This window comes from Lissotriton helveticus, chromosome 10 (genome assembly GCF_964261635.1).
Source record: "Lissotriton helveticus chromosome 10, aLisHel1.1, whole genome shotgun sequence".
Classification (NCBI taxonomy): Eukaryota; Metazoa; Chordata; class Amphibia; order Caudata; family Salamandridae; genus Lissotriton; species Lissotriton helveticus.
In genome coordinates this window covers 1,143,811,868-1,143,831,273 of record NC_136071.1, presented here as the reverse complement: position 1 = coordinate 1,143,831,273, position 19,406 = coordinate 1,143,811,868, and positions in this window count along the sequence as shown.

The following is a 19,406-nucleotide window of genomic DNA, read 5'->3' as shown; positions in this document are numbered from 1 at the left end:
GTTTAAACAGTCTGAATATTTCATCCCCTGCGTAATGTAGTAAGAGAGACCTCTTCACTGCTTTGTCTGTCTCCCTTGTGACCACAAAGTAGTTTTCTAGTCGTTCGAGCCATATCTTCCACCTTGGTGATGCTGTGGACGGGTCTTCTGCTTCACTGAAGGGTGGCAACACCCCAGTGGCAGCATGTTGAAATGGAATGTTAATAGTGGCGGCTGGCGCTTCTTCATCCGCCATGGTGGCGGTTCGTTGGGACGACTTTCTCTCTCTGCTCCCTTGCTCACAGAGTTATTGGGGGTTGCGCGCTCTTGCTGATAGTCCCTCCCAGTTGTGCCGGTCTTTGCGACACCACGTGGCAGCTGCGCGGCTCACCTCAGCTCCGTCGAGCACCCTATCGGCATCCGTCAGAGTGGGGCATGGGGCTCTGGTAGGGGTCCTTCTCAGAGCTGTCCAGCTGCATACATTCCCTCCAGGGCGCAGAGAAAGACACCCTCGGCAGTCTTCCACGTCTCACGCGAAATGCGTGAGCATTGGCAGGGCTTTTTCCCGCGTCACACGCGCAATGCGTGGGCAAAGGCAGGGCGTTCCGCAGACCCGCGGCTCACGCGAGATGCGTGGGAAATGGCAAGCAGTCGCGTCTTCGGCCCGGTGCAGCGCACCGCAGCGCCGCGTCTTCCCGGCGGCCACAGGATCCTCCAGGGCCCACACGTGGAGGAGGCAGGGGTGAGCAGGCAGGCTCAGGATGGGCCAGTGTCACGGCAGACACGTAGCGCGGTAGGCACCGCGTAGGGAGCAGGCAGCTCCGGTCCAGCCACCAGTGCACGGGCGAGGGTTGGGCCCCCTCCGCTCGTCGCCAATGTTGTGTGCTGGGGTGATGGGCACCTCGGGCCACTGGATGGCCAAACGCTGTAGCGCGGGGGCAGGTAGCGCTCAGCGCAGTGACTCAGTCCGACACTTAGGTGTTAGTCGGAAGTGACGTGTGCGAGCGCACGTCCTCCTTTTATTCATCCCCGTAGGCCACGCCTGGCCTGCGGATGTGGGGATGCGTGCGTGCGTGCGGCAACTAGACCGTTGCTATCATTACACCGACCTTGGAATCCCACGTTTTCTGCCCCCTAACCTTCCTTCTCTCTCACGCACTCCTGTTGATCATGCGATCTCCTCCCATCCATGCATAACAGTTCTGTACTTCAATTCTTTCACCCTGCTAGAGCTAAACATCGAAATGAGTGTAAAAGATCATCGTATGAACCCGTGCACCGTGAACTGTGGGTCTGCAAATCACCTTCCCAAACCCATGTCTGTACTATTAGGATTGCCTAAAATGAAACAAACTAAACACACAAGCTTTCTGTTTTTGCAGGGCATTTCTATAAAGTTTCCATTGGTCTTTTGCAGGAAGCAGTACCTAGAGAGCGTAGCTAAGGGATGCTGCTGCACAGACAAGAAACATCACTCCCAGGCTTTGTCCTCCTACGAGTGACATTACTGTACCACACACTGTGTAGGATGCCCAGTGCCCAGGCCACGTGCAGTGCGTTTACTCCCTCTTTTTTTCTGTTTCTTCCTTTCGGCATGTTCCAAGAGTAGGATTATTTTTTTTTCGTTTTCGAAAGACACCTTCTCATGCGACAAAAGCAAGAGAGATGTATCCATTTACTAAGGATATATGAAAGTTAAGTTGCCAAACAATGTAAGATTGGTGCTCCCACCTTCATCAGTGGCACGTGGGCTCACCTTGGGCATCATTAGCATGAATAATTCTATTGTAAATGCCCCTGGATGGTCTGGTAACACAGGTTGTAGTAACACACCAGCCACTGGTAGTAGTGTTTGGAACTTGGAAGGCAGAAGCAGATGCATTTTTACTAAACATGCTTATGTTCAGTTATTCTGATAGAATGTTGTGTGTTAAATCATGCTATGAATCAAGAGCCCGGGCCATCTGTTCACATTAGCAGAGTTAGATTTCCTGGTCGCTGAATCTATGGCAGCTGCTGTGTCTGGAGATGGCTTCTCGGTAGGATAAACACAGGCTTTCCTTATTTATTACCTGAAAATAAAACTGCCTATATCTCCCATGTCGCGCTACCATATCTTTCGGCCTATCCGAGTAGGGGAGGCGGTACCATTGCGGACAGTGCTGCTGGCTGCCACCCCGTCCGCAATGGTAAAAGGGCATGCACAGCATTTCCCTGCACCACGTGGCAGGCACCATGCGGGGCCTGCCACTTGGTGTAGGGAACTGGGGAGGGTACCATGGGTACACCCCAAGTGCACCCCCCACCCCCCGGGGGCCCGCAATGTGCCCCCAATGCCAAACACCGCCAGCTTCTCCATGGCAGCATCGCCACCATGGAAAGGCCTTCCACCGCATACATCCTAATATGGCTGGGTGCCTGCTAGGCACCGCCACCATATTGGAGCCCCTGCTCCGCCCGGCAGGCAATCGTGACGATTGCCTGCCAGCGGAAAAGCAGTGGATGGACTCCGTCCACTGTGATACCCACCGCCATAGTAATCTGGCAGTAGGAAAAATATGTTTGATGGCGGAAGGACCACCACCGCAGGGGTGGCGGTTGCCACCGCCGGCCCTGTGGTGGCGGTCTTTTCGCCATCATAATCACCCCCTAAATTCTCATTAATATAGACTTCACCAACCACCATGTTATGTTTTTAATCCTGAGTTTTAATGCCTGATTTTGTGTTTCTCTAGCCCAAGGACTCAACATATGATATCTATTTGTATTGATGTCAAACAAAGGACTCTGACTCCTACATCTTTTAGATCTCATTGCCTTAGGTAGCATTTCCTTTATGTTGATTGCACACACTTGTATGATTTATTGTCTTTGTATAATATGTGTGTAATGTAAAGCGCTCTGTCACCCTACATGATGAGAAACGCCCTTTGGCCTTAATGAAATCACAAGCAGTGACATCATACGGCCTTTGGATCTGAATTTTCACAGGAGATCATCTCACATGACCTTAACCCTGGTGACATCACAATAAGTGACATTACTGAAGTTCTATCATTGCTGCATGATTATATAACAAGGCAACACATACATGTCTATTTTAGATACCACATATATTCATGTGGTAACACGATCTTTGAAAATTGTGGGTCATAATATTAGCCCTGAATAGTAGTGACCAAGTGAAACAAGTGAGCCAGACCTCTTCTAAGAGAGGCCTGCCCATGAGAACATTTTGAAAAAATTGTGGTCAAATAGTGAATTTTTTAAAAGACAACTTTCACACAACTTTGCTACAAAGCCATGGTCTCCGAAATGACACTTTAAATATTCAAGTCCTCGAATGATGTGCCAAACCAATGGAACCAGACACTCCACTGGAGTTGACACCATTTTTTCAAAATGCGCTATGGGTGCCCCAATATATAAAAAAAAATCTCCATTGTGCTAGGCCAGAATTTTATCATGGCCCTCGTATGCCAAAAATTACAAACAATATACCAGAGCCAGAGTTTTGTCTGTCAATGCCATCTATATACCATGAGTGACAAGTCAACAATTACCTCAGTACATCAAGGCCAGCATTTTGTAATGGTTCCCCCTTTCATGTGCCCCGTTCCCCCTTTCATGTGCCCCAGTTGCCCTCACTCATGACAATAATTACCTCCAATGTGATAGTGCCATCAATTTGACACATATGCTCCAATGCCAAGACTTTCCTCAAGTATGCCAGCTACAGCATTTTTCTACAGGTGCCCTATATGCCACCAATTACCTCTCATATGCCAGTACGGGTATTTTATAATTATGTCAAGAACTACCTTCAGAACTAATTACCTCTATCATGTCAAGATCAGCATTATACTGTTATGCCAACAGCTACCTCCAGTATCTCACAACTTGTCACAGCTGCCTGTCATGGTAAGAATTGCCTCCAGTTTGCCAGTACCGTCATTTTTCCATGGGTGCCTTCATCAACAATTGCCTTCAGTATGCTATGGCAAACAGCAGACTCACAAGCATATTATCGCAATTTCACTCATGCTCACTTACGTCCACTTATTCTCGCTGACACTCACTTATTAATTTTTACCAAATTGTACTCATTGTTCATTGTCACTCACTATTTGCACACACTCTTACTTCCTAACTCTCATTCACGTTCACTTTTCAATCACTCTGACTCACACATTCTCACTCATTCAGTCACTCAAATTCACTTTCTCTGACTGAGTCATACTTTCACTCACGCACTCTAAATCTTTTTTACTCACATTGATTCTCACACTCTCTAGCACTCCCTCGCTCATTCATTCTCTCACTTGCAGTCACTCTTACACAGTCTTACTCGGTCTGACTCACTCATACTCACTGACACTCAAACTCACACATTGTCATTGTGATTGACTCTCACTCTCATTCACTCTCACATTAATATTTAGACACACAGATACACGCACACACCCTCTCTCTCACACAAATACACTCCCACCCACAAGCAGTTACACAACATACAATTAAACATTTTTTTACCTACCGTAGCTGCCGGGAAAGTCCCATTCCAGCTAATTGTACTCCATGTATAATTACACTAATAGTGAATAACATAATGTTATTCACTATTAGTGTAGCAAAACAATTAGTAGAAACCCAGGAGAGTGAAGCCCCATCTGATGCCATAAGGACAAGCAGCTCCTGTGTTTCTGGCACTGATTTTGACATCTCTTAAGCCAGTGATCACAAAGAACAAGCCGGAGCCAGATGTCACAGCTGCAACCCCTGGTGACCACTAAATGATGTCCATGTCATAGATAGATAGATATATAGATAGATGGATAGATAGATAGATAGGTAGATAGATAGATAGATACATAGATAGACAGATAGATAGATAGATAGATAGAAAGATAGATAGATAGATAGATAGATAGATAGATAGATAGATAGATAGATAGATAGATAGATAGATAGATAGATAGATAGATAGATAGATAGATAGATAGATAGATAGATAGATAGATAGATAGGTAGGTAGACAGACAGACAGACAGACAGACAGACAGACAGACAGACAGACAGACAGACAGACAGATAGATAGATAGATAGATAGATAAGAGACTAGAGTAGAAGAAGGAGGCAATGGTGTCAACAGTACTCAGACTTGCAGTGGGTTGGGCTGTGGCTCGTGCCATGGGAATGATTTTACATACAATTACACTGTGCATGACTATGACATGGATCACCCCACCCTGAACCAAAGAAGATACCAAGGCCAGGAACTGAGGGCAGGCCCAGGTGACCCTTCCAGTTTATTGCCGGCAACATTGTGCTGCCTATGTTTAGATAGCAATACAACTTATGGAATCGAGGCATTCTTTTAGAATTTAGATTTTTGGCACAAATTATATAATTTTGTGAGGTACTGTGAGACACCTTCCCTCCTGAGGCAAACCTTAACCCCAGTTGAGGACACCTCACACCCACACTGAGTATAAACGGCAGTGCAACGTAGTCACCTGGCAATATGTTTCCCACATTTAAAAGGGACAAACTGGATGAACAAATCAATCACCAAAGCGATTTCAATATTGCAGATCAGTTAGACACATAGCACTTTTTCTTGGCTAGACAACCAAAGCCAGGTGATTCTCCCCTCTGACATGTGTGCACTCCCATGGAACATGCTGATTTTAGTTTGTGGCTCATGGATCAGAGATAAGCCAGTGGTGGGCCATTATAACAGATGCGGAATATTGCATGTGAATAATTTTACAACCACTACACTGTAAGGCTATATATATGTACTGCTCATAATGCCACTTATTTTTATGTCCTAAGGTAAGTATGGGTGGAGAATAGAGCAGCAAATATATAAATACTTTACAATACAGTGGTAGGTTGATATAATGGATGCAACATTATTGCAGGTTGATATTAACATTAGAGTGTCTTCAGTAGGCCATGAAAGTTAATCTTCCTGTACCTTATCCCTCTTGCATACAAATAAACACTGACATGCCAGACATACTTTCTGAAGAGCTCCACATCGACTAGCTTCAAGGGAGCCACTTTCATAGTAATTTGTTTTTTTATTTCAGAGTTAATATCTGACGCTTCCAAGCGCAGCACAGGTGTTGGTACTATCCAAGGTATTTCTATTAAATTCATTGACTTCAGAAGAATGTGATGTAGTTGATTTTGGTAGGGCTCAAACTCATGAGTCTCAGAAGCAGTGTAACTCACTTAGCATCTGTCTGGCTATTTAACACATCTCAGGGCATGGTGTAATTAACAAAGGTCACTCTGGTCTGCCCCCACTCACTGGATGCGCGTGGCTTTTTACTCAAAGGATAGTGAAAAAATGTAAGCCTAGATTTAGTCATGGCCCCGAATGCAGATTGCATGGATCTTGGAGGGCAATACATTTTTACTATCCGAAAACATGAGAATATATTAACCCAACAGTACGCGGTCCATTGGTCTTCACACAAGGCGGTGAGAAACATTTTTAGCCTCATGGGGGAATAAACAAACAGGAAAATCCATTGACCTTAACTTTTCAGCAAAAAAACATTTGCCAGAATTTACACATTATCCTCCTGACCCCTACCACGTGCTACACTCTGAAAGGATGTTGAAGCATTGACAACTAAGGCACACTTCACATAAAATAACTATAATCACCACTAAAGCTTCAGCCTGGATATTCTGAGTCATGCAAATGTAAAATGTAAGGAAACGGTCAGCATTTCTTGAGGTAAATTACTACGGGCAGATTTACGTTTCCTGGCGCATCCCTGCAAATCAGCTGGGATGCGCCAGGAAAGATGCGTCACGCAAGTTTACCCTTGTGCCACCACAGATGTGCCGGCACATCTGCCGGTGGAAGGTTGGGGCAGCACTGTTACAACCCTGCCTATGTCCAACATGGTGATGCATCTCCCTAGATGTGTCACGTTGTAAATAAGGCACAATGTGGCGCATGGTTTACGCTGCCACTGCGTCACAAAAGTGATGCAACGGTGTTGTAAAAGTGTTGCAAAGGGCTTGTAAATCTGCCCCTATTGGCTTCAAAAACACCAAGGAAGTAATTTAATTCTGTAACATTCTCTTCTCACTCGCATTCATGTGTGGCTCAGTAGTGTGAACTAATCTGTGCATTTAAAAAAAAAATCTAAGTGAAGTTAATGAAACAGACCTCCCACCCCCTTTCTTGTGGTACAACTTCGCTGAAGTAGTGTTTTAGGGAAAGGCAATATGCAAATGTGGGCCACTTTTATTTGGTGTGTCCGGGCCGGTATTTGATCCCAACCCAACCCTTATTTCTTCCTTTGAACATGGCACAGGGACTAGCTTCAATTTAGTACACAAATCGAAGCAATACCACATGGCATGTTTAAAGAAAGAAATACCCTTTTTGCATATTGACGGACCTCCGCCCCTTAAGTGGATGCATGGGCTGTTTGGCGCACGCCGGCTTCCCAGAGGCATCCATCCACCCTGCAGTTGTCAAAATGCAAAAAAGAAATACCCTGGGCCTCTTTGATATGTTGATGAACACCCCAGCACCCGGTCACAGCTGTGGGACCCAGAAATGAAGGAAAGGGGAACAGCCCTTGCGGGGAGGGCACTAGTCAGGAGATGAGCCAATACGGAGGGGGCAGGGCCCGCACGACAATGATGCAAATAGAGCAAAAGCCGATGATAATATGGCATAATACTGAACATGGAATGGTAATGGTACTAGTATACACACAAGAGGGGTGGAGAAGACAGAAAAAAACAAACTAATCAAAAGTGTACAAGCCATGGCACACTTGTGTGTGATGAAAAACTGCCCTCACTCACACACACTGTGTGTGAGAGGCTTCATCATCGGGTCTGCTACAACGCCCGGGCGTAGTCACGCTCCGGGCGGAGCATAGGGAGGGATGGTAATGGTACTCACAGTAATGGCATGCTTTGGCTCGCGGCGTGTGAAGGCCTCACGTACAGTTTACACTGCGCATGACCATGACACGATCCTCCCTGCCCCGCCTTGAACAAAAGGAGACACCCATGCGCTGAGGCAAGAGGAACCTTGCTTTCAGTTCGTTTTCGGTTGTCTACAGATGTGGACTCTGCTCCAAGTGCCTATATATTAATAAATATATTATTAATATTTACTGTCCCAGTGGCGGATGGACAAACACAATAAGACCAAGGGGCCCTTAGACACCATGGACAGGCCAGGCTGTCCTACCCAAATTATAGTTATAAATCATAGTATCACTGACACTGAGGGGCCACCAACATGACTAGGAACTCGCGGCCCCTCGCACCGCGGGGCTGCGGGCTTCATGTTATGCCACTGAATGTACTCTAAGGAAGTTTATGTATTTTCTTGCTGTCTCACTCCTGTGGGATTGCTCCTCCCTTCATTTCCCCACCCCATCTTGGTCTTGTTTTGCTTCATCCCTTGCACCTCCTGTCCTTCCACATCTTGTTCTTTTTCAAATACCCACTCTCCATCCCATCTCCCTTAAAGCTTCCTGCTTGGTAACCTCTGTACCTCTCATATATAAGTGTTTTTTTTAGCTTTTAGTGCTTGCTAGTAGGCAACTCAAAATGGGTTTGGATTATTTTGACAAGCCCCTTTAATGATGGCTGTTATGGATGTTCATGCTTCCAAACCACCCCTCTTTGAATAAACTTGTTCAAATATTCCAAATGTCTTCACCAGATGGCCACCATGGATGTGCGCATCCAAGATGGCCATCTTTGAATGGGTTTATTAAAACATTAGTCATGCATTCTTAGGTGGCAGCTGCAGATGTGCCTGCAGTTGCAGCAACTATCTAACACATAAAAGTATTGACAAAGTCAATAGATTTCACTGATGTTCAAAATTAGTATCTTTTGCTTGGAGAGTTGTGCCTTCTTTTGCTGAACCCGTCTTTGATGGCCATAGGACGCTGCACACTTTACTTCTACTAACCAGTGCTAAAGTGATTTGGCTCTCACTTTTAAACCTGGTAAAACTGACTTACACATAATTGGCACTTTAAATGTACTCATATGTCCTCAGTATGTGGTACTACATCTACCCAAGGGCTGTAAATTAAATGCAACCAGTAGACTGCAACACTTATTGGGCCACCCACTAAAGTAGCACTGTAAAACATGTCTCCAGGAATGCCAGGGTAGTCTGAATGTGCAGTTTAATGTGCCATTTTGACCTCGCAAAATAAACCTTTTACCAGGCGTAAACCTTTCTTCTTAGTGCTTATAAGTCACCCCCAGGGTTGTCCCTAATTATCCATATGGCAGGGTGCGTAATATTTAAAAAGTAGGGCATGAATTTTTAAGCTTTTACATGCCCTGGCAGGGAAAGACCAACAAGAAAGTTTTTTGCACTAAGACAAGACTGGCTCTCCCATAGGCAAATACTGGGTCACATTATAACATCCTTAAATGCTTAACTTCAGTTTGGGAGTAGCTAGGAAAATGATTCAAGGACGTGTTTTAATAGTAATTTAACATCCAATCTCATGATCAAGTCATATATTTTATTTTATTTTATATTATTATTTTGAACCTGACACTTTTAGAAAGTTTTCATTTTCCTGCCTAACCCAAAAGGGGCCTTTCTGCCAATGTTCAGTGTTACCTGACTGCTGATGGCTCACCTGGGGTGAAATGTGCATTGCTCCCAGACAGTGGACAAAGGATGTAGAGTGGTATTTTTCTTGCTTGAGCAGGATAGGCTAAGGATGTGCGTAGCCCCATCGTGAACTTCAAAGAATGCCTACCCTGTCACTGGCAGATGTAGCTCACACCTAGCCGGGCCTCCTATTTTTCTAACTAGTCAGCTTGGCTCCAAACCCATTGGCTGATGTTAGAGTAAATTCCTCCTGTCCACACTGCAAAAGCTGGGACTTACAACTTTCTGCATGGGCAACAGTTGGAGACTAGGTTTGCCATCAAAGCCACATCTGTCGATGTTAAAACTGCTTCCTGGTTTGCCTGCTGAAGAAGATCTGACTTCCAGAAAAGTTTCTACGTCCGATCATAGAGAGCTTCATTTGGATTGATTGCGACCAGCATTATTTGATGTTGAGGACTTCCTGGTCATGGACTTTGGACTGCGCCTGTGCAGAGCTTTCCCTCCTTCATTGATTAACACACTGAGACCCCACTCTTCAGCACCCCACTGTCGTCAAGCCCCACTTCTGATCCAGCTGGCCATGCTGACAACCTATTAATGAACACTTTTTCTCCATTACATTTTCAGAAGGCAAGATTTACACAGGGACCAACCTGGTTCCATCGCAGTTGACAATAACTTTTGACTTTGACCCCGTCTAGCATGAGTAGACAACTGTAGATGGTAATTTGGGCTTTTGGCACTATTTTTAATTCAAACTTCAAAAATTAATGTCTCAGGCCCTACTTCTTGGATTTATGTCATTGTGTTGTCATTTTTTTTATTAGCATTCACTCTATTTTTGTAAAGTGCTTTGGGATTTTTCATTTGTGGTGTTTATTACTGGATGAGTCCTGCATACATATTTTAAACATTGTCTCTGCGTTAGGCCTGACTGTTTTGTGCAAAGATACCAAAGGGTTAAGCGTAGGTTTATTTAGTAACTTTAGTGGTTCACTCTGACAAGGATTGTTATTATTTTTTGAAGTTGTTCTCGCCACCTTCAACAAATATTCCAATTTCTTGAAAACAGATAATATTCTTCTTAGTTTGGATTTAGAAAAGGCCTTTGATAATGTTTATAGGACCTACTTGATTAAAGTACAGTGAGATATTAACTTGTTGCATGAATTCTGTGCTTGTCTGGAGGCGCTCTACTCTCAGCCAGATTATCATCTGAATTCTAATGCTCTTCTTTCAGAGGCATTGCAAGGTGGAGGAAGGTACACTGTCACCACTATGTTTAATGTGTTGTTGTAGCATTTGACAAATGTAGTAAAATTCGAAAAATATAAAGGTTTTCTGATTGAAATGAATGAATGTTAAATTATATTACTGCATTTTACTGTTTCTAAATTAAATTCCATTCTTCCAGACTGATTAATTATTTTAACAAAACATCTGTTTGTAGGATCAGTTGGTCATAGTCTATCCAGATATTTATTTCAAAAATGATCAAGAGGTCATTTTATAAGTATTTAAGGAATGGAATGGAAAAGACTCAATGCACATCCCTCTTACAATGTTCATGTGCAATATTTCCCCCTTAATCTTTTGAAATTGAATCACAAGGAGATGGACATTTTGAGGTGGTTGTACTTGCTCACTTGGTCCTGAGCTCCATGTATGAGCCAATTGTATACATTCTGGGAACAGATATTGCTACGTTTTTTGAAGCCTGTTATATAAGGTCTTTCAATATGTTTTTGAATTTTAATATGAAAATTCCTTAATCATGTTTTTTTTTTACTTTTCTGATATTATAGACTCTTTCATTTTAATAAGTGTGCCTTATTGGCTATCAACTTAAAATGTTGAAGCTTCTCAATTGGAAAGAATAGAATCCATAGGATCTAACAGCAAATCATTAAATATGTTCTTCTGCTGACATTCGCCATATAATCAAAAAGGCAGCATTTTCCATGCCCAAGGTGTGATTGAATGTGATAAAACCCTGAGTTCTTAGATAAAGTGGCTTTTTAGGATAATCCATGAAATCCTTCTCAGAAAATAGAAGAACATTGATAAAATAGGGTTCCCCTATGTTTTTGGTTTTGCCTGCACATTGCTTGTGCTGCACTTGCTAAACAATTGTATTTAAAATACATTTTAAAAGAGGCTTACAACCCGCCCTGAAGTTTTCATTGGTTCATGTGTTTGCCACTTACTTTTCCTCTATTTCTATTGGCTGTTGCATACTATTTCCTGTTGTTGTTCTCTGTTTCTGTTAAAAGTGTTGCATGGCCCGAGTACAGTTTCCATCCACTTTTGAGGTACAATTTGTTATGTTTTGTCTGCAAAATGCGTGTGCTGTGCTTGTTTCTCCCTGTGGCTGCACACATTTCAGGTTTATTTAGATTTCCCCTGCACATCACTTATATTTTAGTGCAATTTTACATAGTGCGATACATGAGCACCAGTTCCATTACGGATAACACATTCACAGAGATTAAGTGATAGTGAATTGCCCAGAATCACAGGATGTTGAGCCACCTGCCGAAATTCAATCCCGGTTACCCCGCTTTAAAGTTGGCCGCTCTAATCCTTACACTAGCACTACCGGGCATATTAGCATGGGCAATATCGCCGCTTTAGCGGCACTTTCTGCCGCTGAAGCGCCGATATTTTTATCCTCCTATCAGCAAGCTGTCGCTAACAGCAGTTAGCAACAGCTTTTAGGCGATAGCGACTGGTTTGGGGCCCGCATTGCATGTAAGCGATATTTATCGCTAATAACATGCAAAGTGGGCGTACCCAAACTGTTAGCGACTAAAAGCAGTCGCTAACACAGCTATCGCCTATTAGCAAAGCAGGCTTAGCGATAAAAAAAGTCGCGCTAAGCGGGATTATCGCTAGAATCTAACACCTGCTAATAGGATGAGTTACCTGTGTATTCAATGGGGAGTGGATTGTCAGGTTAAGCCCCCATTGGCGTTAATGCAGGAATATCGCTGGATTTCCAACAATATTCACGCATTTCACCACTATCGCTGGATATTTTAGCACAATGGAGAAAAACGTTGCTAATAGTATGTTTTCTCTGCTAACATATCCAGTGATAGGCAGCGATAAAAAAAGCGCTAAGCGCGTTTTGCGATAACAATCGCAATTCATTACTAATATGCCCTTACATTCCCTGCTCTATATCAACAAGAACATCAGCATATAAGATGGCTGGAACTGCAGTGGAATGCACAATTAAAATGCTTTATCATTATGTATTCCAAAATAGCGCTTGTTTTTATTCACTCAATTTGTATGGAGGGAAGCTAGCCGTGCTGTACTCTATCTGTACATCAATGGGCCAGGCTTCTCCGCTTCTCTCATTACTGTTTAGTTCAAGAGACCCCTCCCAGGCTGAGATATGGTGCTGACACAGAGGACAGGGACAAATGGATCTTGTAGATGCTGCTGGAAATCCTTGAAAGGTATCACCGCATTACCTGTTTTAGCTGTGTCTGTGTTTGGCTTGCTATATGTATAAAATTTAAAGTGACCCACCGCTAAGATTATGCCGTTATCATACACTTTTTGCTTGAAATACGTGAAACTAGTAAAAAGGGTGAAACATTATGAAAATTAGCTTGCCCTCAGCTTCGCCTCTGTGTTGCATCTTGTGTGAAATGCTTCTAAAATAAACGCGAGCACGGAATTATGCGGAACAGGTTTTCTGGAGGAGTATGTGTTTGTGAGAGAAGAGTTAGAGAATATAACACCATTATAAAAGGTTTCTATTGAGGCTAATTTGAAAGTAAACATTCCAAATATATCACAACACTGCGCTCATCGAAAAACACAATTAGTTAATAGGCATTAAGCAGACACCACCATACTTTTCTGTAGACAAAGGCAGTATCTAATGGTTTCACTTAGCAACTATGCTGAAAACACACAAGAACTGTTAAACCCCTTTTGTGCTCATGACGGAATGGTTCCGTCATGAGCACTAATGCTTTTGTGATCATGACGGAACCTTTCCACAAAATTACTTTTTTTTTCATTTTTGCCTCTTGAGGTGGGGAAGAGCTCACCCAACCTCCCGCGGCATGGGAGAGGTAATGTGGGCAAGGGCCTTTGCTCCCCTAATGAAAATTTTGTATAATAAGTCTTTCTGTCCCCTCTGGGGGTCAAATGGGGCAATAGCCCCCAATCTGCCCCCCGGGGAGGCAGAAAGCACCCCAGACATCAGGATTATTTGTTTTATAGGTGAGGGGTGGGGCATGTCAATGCCCCCACCCAAATTAAAAAGTCTTTCTGCCCCCCAAGGAGGCAGATGGGGGCAATAGCCCCTGATCTTCCCCCCTGGGGGGTTCAGAAAGCCCACTAGGCACCAGGGATTCATGTTTTTTATTCATAGGGGTTGGGGCTGCCCAGAATGGGCCTGACACGGCCTTACCCCCCCCCAAACATTACCACAGGCTTTCTGCCCCTCCAGTGAGGCTGATGGGGCATCAGCCCCTTATCTTCACCCGGGGGGACAGAAAGCTCACTAGCAACCAGTTTTTTTTTTTTTCATATGCATAGGGGTGGGGTCTGCTCACAATAGGCATGCCAATGCCACCAGCCCTCAAAATATTTAGCCACAGTATCTCTTCCTCCCCCAGGAGGCAGATGGGGGCAATAGCCCCTGATCTGCCCCTCCCAGGGAGCTATTACCCTGATGTGCCCCCTCTTGGGGGCATATCAGGGTAATAGCCCCCGCTATGCCCCCCATGGCAGCAGTAAGCCCAACAGGCAGTGACCTTTTTTTTACAATGTGCCTAGTTGTGGATTTTGGACTCTAGCCCTGAAGGCACCTAAGGAAACCTAGCAAACCTATACATTTTTTATACTAGCCCTATCTCAGCCGGCATCTAGGGAAACTTAGCAAACCTGTACATTTTGAAAACTAGACATCCAGTGGAATCCAGAATGGGGGGACTTGTGTGCCTCTCACAAGGTTCTGTTACACAGAATCCCTTGCAAACCTCAAACTTTGTTAATAAAAAATACAGTTTCCTCATAGTTCTGTGATGAAAAGTTCTGGAATCAGCCAGGAGCCACAAACTTCCACCCACCCAGCATTCCCCCACATCTCCAAATAAAAATTGTAGCTTAATTGCGTGGGTAGGCCTAGTGCCCACGGCTGGAAACATCCCAAAATGCAACGTGGACACATCACATTTTTCCACTGTAAACAGACTCTTTTTTGAAATGTGCCTAGCTGTGGATTTTGGGCCCTAGCTCAGCTGTCGCCTATGGAAAACCTAGTAATCCAGTACATTTTGCAAAGTAGACATCCAGGGGAAGCCAGGATGGCGTTATTTGTGTGGCTCTTTCAAGGTTCTGTTTCCCAGAGTCCCTTGCAAATCTCAAACTTTGTAAAAAGAAACACGTCTTTGTAATGGAAAGTTTTAGAATCTGTGGGGAGCCACAAACTTCCACCTATCATCATAATAATGATACCTCACTTGTGTGGTTAGGCCTAGAGCCCATAACAGGAAATGGCCCAGGGGAGTCCAGGGATGTGTGGCTTGCATGGATAGGCCTAGACCCTAGACAGGTGTCTAGTTTTTAGAAATGTCTTGGATTGGTAGGTTTCCCACAGTACGCTTTAGGCCATTTTCTGTCACGTGCATTGCGAGAAAAGGGTACGTTTTCACTGGAAACTTAAGATGTGTCCAGTTCTGCCTTCCAAATATATGAAAATGTGTAAAAAAGAAGTCAAAATATTCTCTTAACTCACATGTATGGGTACCCACTATTTCAAAGATTTGCAAATCATCACTACTTCTAAACTCTATATTTTGCTGCCATTTTGGACAATTATAGGTTTCCTTGTTACCTATTTTTCACTCTTTCTATTGTACTAAAGAGGTCCTATATACATGGTACACAATGAAGAAACATTGCAAGACACAGTTCAGTTATTGGCTCTAGGAACCTTGGGTTCTTGGTGTCCTATATATCGCCGCAACCAGAAAGGTCCAGCGGATATAATGGTATATATCTTTCAAACATATGCCATCCTTAGAAGAAATTACAGGTTAAAATGTTGGCACAAATGGCTGTTTTGCCACCTCAATTTCTATTTTTGTTTTATTTCAATTGTTAGTTTCTATAGAAAGACGTTAAAGGAGCTACACAAATAACCCCTTGCTGAATTGAGAATGTGTCTACTTTTCATAAATGTATAGTTCTCCGGGATCCATTATTGCTTTCACACCCATTTCTACCATTAACTGGAAGAAGGTTGAAAGCACAAATAAATAGGAAAAATAGAATATGTCCCAGTAAAATGCCAAAACTGGGACGGTGGTGATTTTAGCACCACAAACACTTTGTTGATACCTTTGGCAGGGGAAAAAATAGACACTTTCTTCTGCAGCAATTTTTTCCCATTTTCCTAAAAAAAACTAAATTAGCTGTATTTTGGACAATTTCCCGGTCCCCTTCAGGGAAATCTTGGGTACATTTAGAATCCTCAAGATGCTGGAAGAAAAGGATGCAAATTTGGCATGGATACCTTATGTGGACAAAAAGTTACAGGGGCCTAAGTGCGAACTACCCCAAAAGGTTTCCAGAAGGGGGAAAGGCCTAGCAGCGAAGGGGTTAACGTAAAGGTTTATGTGTGTTGAATTTGATTGATTATTGTTTCTTTGGGGGAGGGTTGTTGATGTGTGTAGATGGTGTAGTACTGCAAGCCACATTGCTATTCTACTGACATAGTACAGCAGATTAATGCTCCTGCTGCTGAGATCCTTGAGTAAACTGGGGCTCATAAGTGCCAAATTGTGTGATATAGCCTAACTGGTGCATGTACCTCCTACTGCAATTTGGAATAAACTGCATGTCACAGGCATCAAACCCACAAAGGCCAATTTATTATTTTATGCTTTCTCAGTTGATAAAATATTTACCATTGATGTTGCTCAAGATCCATTTCTACTGTGTGATCATCACAATATTTTGATTTTTCTGCACCTCTTCTTGCCTGCTGTGCGATCAGTGAGTAGAGTACAGAGTTCAAGATAATCTCTTTATAAGCAACACAGTAGATACAATTAGCACAGTCCCAGGTGTCCTCCTCTTAAGTGACACAGACAACTGTGTCAATGTGAAATTCATTCCATCTTCTCAATGCAATGTCTATTTTTAAAATGTAATTTAAAATCCTGAAGAAAAACACATTAGATTTTAGCAATATGAAAAATCACAGAAAGGACCGGGACAATGACTATCCTAAAGTATAACCCTTCAATCTTGTTGGATGACTGGTTAAATAACCTCTTAAAAGTTTATAAGGTCATCTGTGAAAGGCTTCATTTTGAATCAATGTGGTGCCTCATGTGAAATCTTTATATGGCATCTCTTTAAGCTCCCTGCTGTTGTATGCAATTTTAATTTGTATTTGGCTGCCACTTCTGAATTGCTTCAACAGTGCATTGGGTTTCTGCTTCTGATTGTGTTACTATGTACATGCTGCTCCCTATTACTTGTACTTCTTATCAGGTGGGTGATGTCTTTGAATTAATTTACCTTGAACGTTGCTTGTTTAGGTTGTACTTGCACAGCACTTGCACTGTACTTGTTGCTTTGTCCTCTGCCCTGTACCTAATCTTCCTGTGGCTGCACCCAGTTCAAGAGTGTTAGTTGGCTGCATGGTTATTTTTCTTTCTCCGTCGCCCTTTACCTAATCTCCCCATTTTATATTAGAACCAGTTACTGCACAATATATTGCCTTTCGCAATAAACAAGTCATAACACTTGTACGGTGTCTCGGTAAGTTATATTGCACAACTGCTCATCAAGCTATAACTTAAAACAACAACAAACGTATTATTAATCACATAGGCGAGACCAATTTCATTTACCAGTGCTTGTTTATGTTTCATCTATCACCTGGATCGGGTTGACTGTGAATGTGAGAGTGAATTCACTTTTGATCAGCAGGTCCTCCTCAGCCCGGTCAAATGAACCATGGAAGGGGCATTTAAATCGGCATACACTGCCTTCACTTTGTCATTCGGTACATCAACTCATGCTGTGTAAGTACTTTCCAGCATACTTTCAGTTGTATATATTTTGCTCGAGAAATAGGGAGATGGCACAGATTTCTTAGGGACCGGTCGGCCACAGTATCTTTGCAGCAGCAACGTCATGAGGAGCAGTGTCAGTAAATGCCACATCTAGTTGTGACCAAGGAAGGTGAATGTCCTCCTAAAAAGGCAGCTTTGCCCATTTTCAATTCTTGGGACCATAGTGGGTGGCAGCTTAACCCCTTCGCTGCGGCGGCTATTCCGCCACAGCGCTAAGGGGGAGGTGGGGCCGCGCGGCGGTCCCGTGCTCGTGACGGAACCGCTCCGTCACGGCCCGCGGGCAAGCTGTGCTTATGACGGAATGGTTCTGTCACGGCCCCGCCCACCTAATAGACCCTTCAGCGCAGGCGCGGAATTCGCGGCGAGCGGGCCGTGACGGAACCGTTCCGTCACCAGCACAGCCCACCCGAGGCTCGTGACGGAACGGTTCCGTCATGAGCATGGGAGGGGTTAATGAGCTGCTGAGCCAGGAAACTGAGGGAAATGAGATCCTGTATTCATTCAGTGCTCACACAGCAAGATCAGGCTTCTCCCTGACTCACAAAAGCAACCTGAGGACTAAGCTGCCTTTAATGCTAAAGCCTAAACACCTGCCACAGCCATCAGACAGCAGCCCTGAAGGCATGACTATGTCACTTTCCCTTCAAGAAGGGTTAGGGGCTCATTGAAGCAGGTTTCCTGCATTGAAGTGTAATGGACAGCTCATATCATTATGTAAAGTAAAAACTTATAATTGACGGATGTTTCTCCAGCATCTTGATTTATGCTGAATCCTTCACATCATTGGTGGCAAAACTAGGGGCCAGATGTATGAAGTGTTTTTCCCATTCTCAAACTGGCCGATTCTCAGAATCGACCCGTTTGCGAACGGGAAAACGTTTTTGGGGGATGTATTATCCCAAAAGGTATTCGCAAAATAGGGAATCGCAAAAATTGCGATTCCCTATTTTGCAAATGCATTTAAGGAATCACTATTTGCGATTCCTTAAATGAAATGCAGGAAGCCAAAAAGATTTGCGACCTGCCTTTAAGGAATCGCAAATTACCACCTATTTCAAGTTGGTAAAATGCGATTTCAATGAAAAATGCACTTTTTTCATTTTTCAAGGTGTCATGTGGCATACATACATGCCCTTAGGGCATGTATGTGCGCCACATGTGCACACTTACCCTTTAGGGGCATCAACAGGGTGGTCTTTTGGCCCCCATCACCCTTTGAATTGCATTCGCAATTTGCGAGTACCTATTTGGTACTCGCAAATTGTGAATGTCTTCCCCTTCATTCCTATGAGCCTAGAGGCCCATAGGAATGAATGGGAAGGTGTTGCTTAAGAGCGAATCGCAATTTTCAATTCGCTTTTAAGCAATATGTAGGATTCGCAATTTTTTTTGCAAATCTTACATACATTGAATTTTGCTTTTCTTAAATAGCTAATCAGGAAAATTCGCTATTTAAGAATCGCAAATGCAATTCTTGATACATCTGGCTGTAGATGTGCTCTTTTAGGGTGTTTCATCCATTTTAAGAGGGAGCAGTGGTCAAGTTTTTGGTACATCAACACAACAGTGGAGGGACGGAGGACCAGTCAGGGCCCTCAAGATGATGTTTGGCTATCATGTCCCCTTTAAGATGGTTTACCTGCGTTCTATATTACTCATCTGT